This window comes from Melanostigma gelatinosum (assembly GCF_949748355.1).
Source record: "Melanostigma gelatinosum genome assembly, chromosome: 13".
In the NCBI taxonomy this organism is placed as follows: Eukaryota; Metazoa; Chordata; class Actinopteri; order Perciformes; family Zoarcidae; genus Melanostigma; species Melanostigma gelatinosum.
In genome coordinates, this window is record NC_136646.1 from 16,869,742 (window position 1) to 16,876,002 (window position 6,261).

Sequence of the window (6,261 nt, forward strand, 5' to 3'; positions counted from 1 at the left end):
GTCAGAAAGTTAAATCTTTGCAGTTTTATGTAAAAGATGCGTTATTGTTGTTCGGCACTGCGGCTGCAAACTGTTGTACTTCTGATGAATATTTCTGATCTTTGAAAGACGTTTATCAAAAAGCATTCGATCCATGAGCTGAGTTCGGGGGAAGACACACAAAAAGCAAACATGCATCATTAATTTAGGACAAAATGAAATCACACACAACTACAAGAGTTACACATTACTTATTTTGTTGTGGTCCATTGTCCATGTTGTGAAAATAATTACATTTGACAAAAAAAAGGTGCTTCCTGCTAATTGTTTTCTAGGTTCTTATTTTGACAATTTTCTATGTTCTGTAATCTCCATCATCGACAGGATCTACCTTGCTATTCAATTTATTTCAAGCACGTTTGTGTTTGCACGAGCTGACCTGTCGAAGTTGACCTCAAACACAAATTTGAACGCTGTAGACTGAAGTCTGTGTGTCTTTGTCACCGTTTAGCCCCGACAGCTCAGGATATGTAAACCAGCTTCCTAATTACCAGACAACCCGTCTGTAAAAATCAACGTTATCCTGGTCTGCTACTCATTCACCAGCTCACTGCTAATCAGCACCCAGACACTTGTGCCTGTCCAGACCCTCCCTACGGACAGGATTAGCAGAGCAACATTTTGAGCGTAATGACTCACTCCCTCCCTCTCGGTGTTATTAGCGGTTAGAAAACAAACAGGTGTTTGTTGGCCGGCGGAAGTTGACGGGCCCATTCCTGTCGAGTTGGAGTTCACATGCAGGGGTCAGAGGTCAGGGGGCCCCACCCAGCCCTGTGGCAGCAGCATGTTTGAGCCGGCTATTATTATGATCCGCCGGTGAAGACTTGTGTTTGGGCTGGATGTGGGTATGTGTTTGGGGAGGGAAATGGAATTCGTGTGACTAATGTGGATTACAGACGTCAACCGTTGTACCAGAACACATTAGGACAGCACACTCTGTGCACACTGTGCACACACACGTAGTTTAAGGCGATCGTTTAACGCGTGTTTTAACTGGTTACTAGCTTGCGTCATTCACTTCAAAGCTTTTTGTGATATTTTTCCATGAAAACAATGCATACAAAACTTACTTGTAGCATCTAATCCACTCAGAGACGTGTGGGGGGCGGGGGTTCCCATCCCATCCCGTCCTGTGAGAGATGTAAGTATGTAAACATGCTGCCTACCACGGAGACAGCATGAGCACCTACTGTGATGAAAAGGATTACAGGCACTTAATCCGTGCCTGTCGCCACCCTCTACACAGCGTTCAGATGGTGAAGAAATGATTTAAATCCAATTTGAACAATATGCAGTATTCCTCCTCTAAGTGCCAACCTTTAAACTACTTAAATTCCCTACTGGTGGCGTTGCTTTATTTCCATAGTGTGAGGTATAGCTATTTGTATTAGTGTTGGTGGAGCTGTTAATTTGAGTGGAATGTTGTTGTTTTCCTCTCTCTTCACTTGCCCGTACCCGTCCAATGCCCACCCACGTTATGGCACAGCTCAGCTCAGTTTGAGACTACACAGGAGCTCAAGCCACAAAACAACGTGGAATCTGCAGATGTGTATACACAGTGCAGCCACGATGCAAGTAGAGTTTGAAAGTTAACGCAGGATGTGTACACAGCAGTGTTTGATGAATGTCTACTGGTGTCTTGAGTATCGGAGGCTTTCTCCCCTGTCACTGTGCTGCTCTTAAGTTATGGACGTTTCGCTTCTGCTGTTTTGTTAGTGCTTCAGGTTCTTGGCTCTTAAAACGTTACTGTCTGGGAAAAAGGAAAAATGGAGGAATGAAGAGACTGGAGGGAGGGAGAGAGAGAGGAAAATGTTGGTTTCCAAGTCAAACAAGCCACTGTGTCCAGATCGTTTGCCTCCTGTTGAAGGAAGAAGCGTATAAGCGCATGAGAGATTGTTTTGTCTTATTTCAGTTGTTGAGATGGGAGATTTGGGTCGGAATTTATTTTCAGGCAACCCAGAAATGATGACTGCTCAGTTACTGTCCCGTCTTCCTCTTCCGTTTGTCTGGAGATGGTTTTGCTTGGAAGTGTTGAGGTTTTGGGCCCCCGTCAAACAAGAAAGCATTGTCTGAAGCCTGAGGCCTGCCCGGCGCTAGTGCACGGCAACTGTAACTGTTGGTGACAATCACTGGAATTCACCACTGAGTTTGGGCCCCTTTGCATTGCCTTTGGTGTTTCTAACTACCGGCTCCATGAACAGCCGCTCGGACCCTCATCACTTCTAATCACAGCTGTTTTCTTACAAAGGCCACGAGAGGCCAGCGACATTCCTCAGGGCTATCGTGACATCCTGACCTCACTCATCCCAGAGAGTCTTGTTGACCTCAAAGGAATTTAATTTAGAAGTTTAATTGTGCATTTGCATCCAGATGTTTACAGCGAGTTTTGATTCAGTACAAACGACAAGCCAAGAAACTCTGCCCTCCGGCCAGTAAAGTTGGAGAGTGCTGTCAGCTATTCTTACTTGTGCTTACTCTAGTACTGGATTTGATTAGTTTGAAAAACGATACGCTTGAGCTGCGAGCTTCATCTTAGGGAGCTTATTTGGACGACTCTTCTCGCGTTTTTGAAAATGGAGCAGTTCTCAACCACTATATGCTCGCACTTGACCTCCTCCTGCACCCCGTTCACCCTCAACGACCGCCTCTCTGTCCGCCGCCTCCCTTCCTCTCCGTTAATACCGTTACTCATTTGCTCATATTTTTCTGAACAAGTCAAGTTCCTCCACCCACCGTCCCTCCATTCCTTTGAAATGAGTTGCACACTTGAGTTGCTTTCCAGCAGTGACAGGCTGTTCTGTTGGGGACACGCACACACACACACACTCAACCCCTCCACTACCCATTTCCAAAGACGGGTAAGCATTTCACGGCATGTGGCCCCGCTTGGACTCAGCCAGTAACGGCGTCCCTCCACCTCCCTCTCCTCTCGCACTTCATCATCGCTCCACCTCTTTAATTTCGTCTAATTCTTTCCATCCTCTCCTTCTTATCTTACAGCATTGGCTGGATAATCGCTCTCCATTTCAGGTTTCCCCATTTGATGTTTATATTTGAGTCTTTCAACACCGTGTGCTGGTGAAGCTCGGCTTTCTTTCTACTTCTATAAACCTACAGTAACACCAGCCTAAGCCTTTTTGTGGCACTAAATCGTATTTGTCTTTGGGGTCCTAAGGTCCTAAAATACCTCATTTCATTTACAGCAGGTTCAGTAAAATGTGGATGAAGGGGTCAGTGAGTATGAAGACACAAACAGTCATTTTACAGTAGAGAGAACACTGCACTGTTCTACACAGACAAGTGAGACTGCAAGATGAAGAGACAGAACAGTCTTTTAGGATGAAGTTTTTTAGATCCTGAGTTGGGACCAGGTTTCTCTACAGCGGTTGTTAAACTCTAAACTGATATCCTCATTCTTGGATGCAGCCTCAGGAACCCAAATGCACATATCGGCGCCTCCCTCGATTGAATGTGGCCCAAGGCAGTTGCCTGCACTGTATTTTGCTTAGGCCACAGGCCGGCCCTGCATAGAGCCATATTCACACTGATGTATGACCCTGATTCGCTCCGATTACACATTAATTACCTGCCAGCTTACATCGTCCAATTCCAGTCTGAAATGATAATGAGGCGGGTCAGTCTATATTCTACTGAGGGGCGGAGACAATGAGTGAAAAAGACACAAATGACAAGCCTGGGATGGAAGAAAATATTTGCACTATGGAAATCACACTGCAGTTTGTTTTTATATCTACTAATCTATTAAACAGCACTTGAAATGAATTGGATGTGTGCCTGCTAACGTACGGCGCCAAGAACTAACCAAATTCAAATTCTTCCTTTTTTTCCCCTGTTTTTCTTTCTCCCTCACTTCTCCGCTTTCTGCACACTGCTTTTTGTCAGAGCAGCATCTGGGCCATCTGCTGGCACGGACTGGCAGCCTGTATGCATGACAGGACTGTTATTAGTGCTTCAGAAAGATGTAGCGGGAGGGAAGGTGGGATGTGGGGCAGGAGAGTTGGAGCGAGTGCTGTATAGGGAAACAAGCAGAGGGCCAAAAAACTGGAGCCAGAGAACCAGGTTCCAAAAACAAAGTGCTGGTGTGTTTTCTCTACTCGGCTCTCCTTTTCCGTCTCTACTCGTCTACTTCTCTGCTGCTTCAATTCCCTCTTTTAAACTCCCCGGCGCTTGTTGATTAGCACGTAGCAACATCGCAGAAACTGAATAAGAGATTAAAAGCTTGAGATTTCAAATTATTATTTGTGTTGGGAGGAATTTTAAAACTTATTTTCTTTTTCTTTTTTTTTTGTAGTTTATGACCAGTTCAATGCTTCATCTTGTGATTTTCGAAGAGTTGATTTCATGCTCCCAACTGCTGACTGTAAATACTCTTTGCTGATCTTGGAGAGATGGTTTGAGGTGACTGGGGGGTCAGCTGTGCTGAAAGGGCCGGAGGGATATTGGAAAATGGAAAACAGAGAGGCAGAAAGAAACGAAGTCAGTTGAATAAGATATTGGGAAATGCAGAGCAAATACAAAAGCTACTTGCAGCCACATCACCTGGTGCTTTAACACATTGTCCTTGGCTGCATTCTAGCCGCTCTGAAGTTAGAAACTTAAAAATAGAGAGTAAGAGCGAGAGAGACAGAAAGGAGGGGCGTGAAAAAATATTTACTTAAAAATAATTCCGTGTGGAATTTCTTTTGGGGGGTTGATGATTGTGAAAAAAGGTCCCTTGAAACTACAATAGGGGCCATTGAGCAGCGCAGGCTGAGTGTGAGTGTAAAAGTTGGACCTCATCCAGGAACCAGGTTTCTCTTAAAGCCAGGGAAAGAAAAGAGGGACTGTTTTATGGAAGGAAAGGAGAGAAACAGACACACACGCACACACACACACACACACACACGCTCTGTTCTCCTTTCTTATTTACATACAAGACCATTTGCAGATGCCTGTCCAGAGAGAAAGACAGAAACACGGATGCATTCTTTCAGCTGCAGGTATTATTATTATTATTATCTGACGTGATCTATGTATCCTATCAGTCCTTTTACATGGAGTCCACCTAGTGTATCCATTATTTACGTATAGATTAGTTGTCGGAGACTTGAAGGACAGACATACATACAGACGGACTCCTTCCATTGTATTCCGATGATAGGCTGAAACAGGCTTCATTATTTTATAACTTAAACAAAATGATGTTTTAATTATTTTTAAATATCAGGACGCATGGAGGTTCAAGGTCTAGTGTGTAGGATCTGGCGACATGTAGCAGTAAGGTTGCAGATTGTAACCAACTGAAACTTCTCCAGGCCCTTTCTAGAGCGTATGTATATACAAACGGCTCATTCTAAGGTAACGGATACACAGAGAATCTTATTTTCAGGTGATTGTACACTAAAGGAAACATACTTGATAATATTATGTTCTATTTCTGCCAAATAGATCCACCAAATGCTACACGCTGTTCCTTTAAAACAGTGGAGGAAGGACAAAGACGCTTAAACGTATTGACCCCCCCCCCCCCCCCCCCCAGGGGGTTTCTCCTTTTTATGTCACTAGGAAGTTTGCTCTCTCTGAGCAAGTTGCTATAATGGGGCCTCCATGGCAGTGCTGTTTTATGGGTTTGTGTTGTAAACATGGGACCTTGCACAACAGCTCCCAGCTATGGGCCAGTGCATGCATGCGTTTGTTTGTTTGTTTGTGGGCGTATGTGCATGCTGCATCAATCCCCTACCAGCATCCTTCCTATAAAACGCATGGGTGGTCAGCCTATTTATTGGGCAGGTTTGCAAACAATGCTCACTCATTAGGCTGAGACCAGTGAGTCATTTTCAATGGTTAAATACAACTACAACCTGAACGAGTGTTTTCAATCATAATCTTTATTTCCATTTTGCCTTCAGCTCACTGCTGGCATGGAAGAATTCCTATTGTCCATTGAAAGCACGCATTGCACAGTCTTTAGGATGGTGGTGCACTGTTGAATGTAGCAAAGATAATCAAATACTTTTATAGAACACTTACGCCTCATTATTAATCACCTTGGAAATTGGGGATGGATGATTTTAACAATATTTACCCATGCGGCATTGCTTTTTAGTTTATGACCAAATAACTAAAGAACTGATGACATTCTAACCTTCAGCTGTACTTTGTGTTTATTGCTAATTGGCGTCCATTAACATGCTACATTATGATGGTGTGCATGCATAGACT

The 6,261-nt window shown here is 44.0% G+C and overlaps 1 protein-coding gene across 2 annotated transcripts in view; it reads left to right on the forward strand.

The window, feature by feature from the left end:
• coro7 (coronin 7) overlaps positions 1-6,261 on the forward strand; it is a 94,197-nt gene that overhangs the window by 37,668 nt on the left and 50,268 nt on the right. The window lies entirely within an intron of this gene.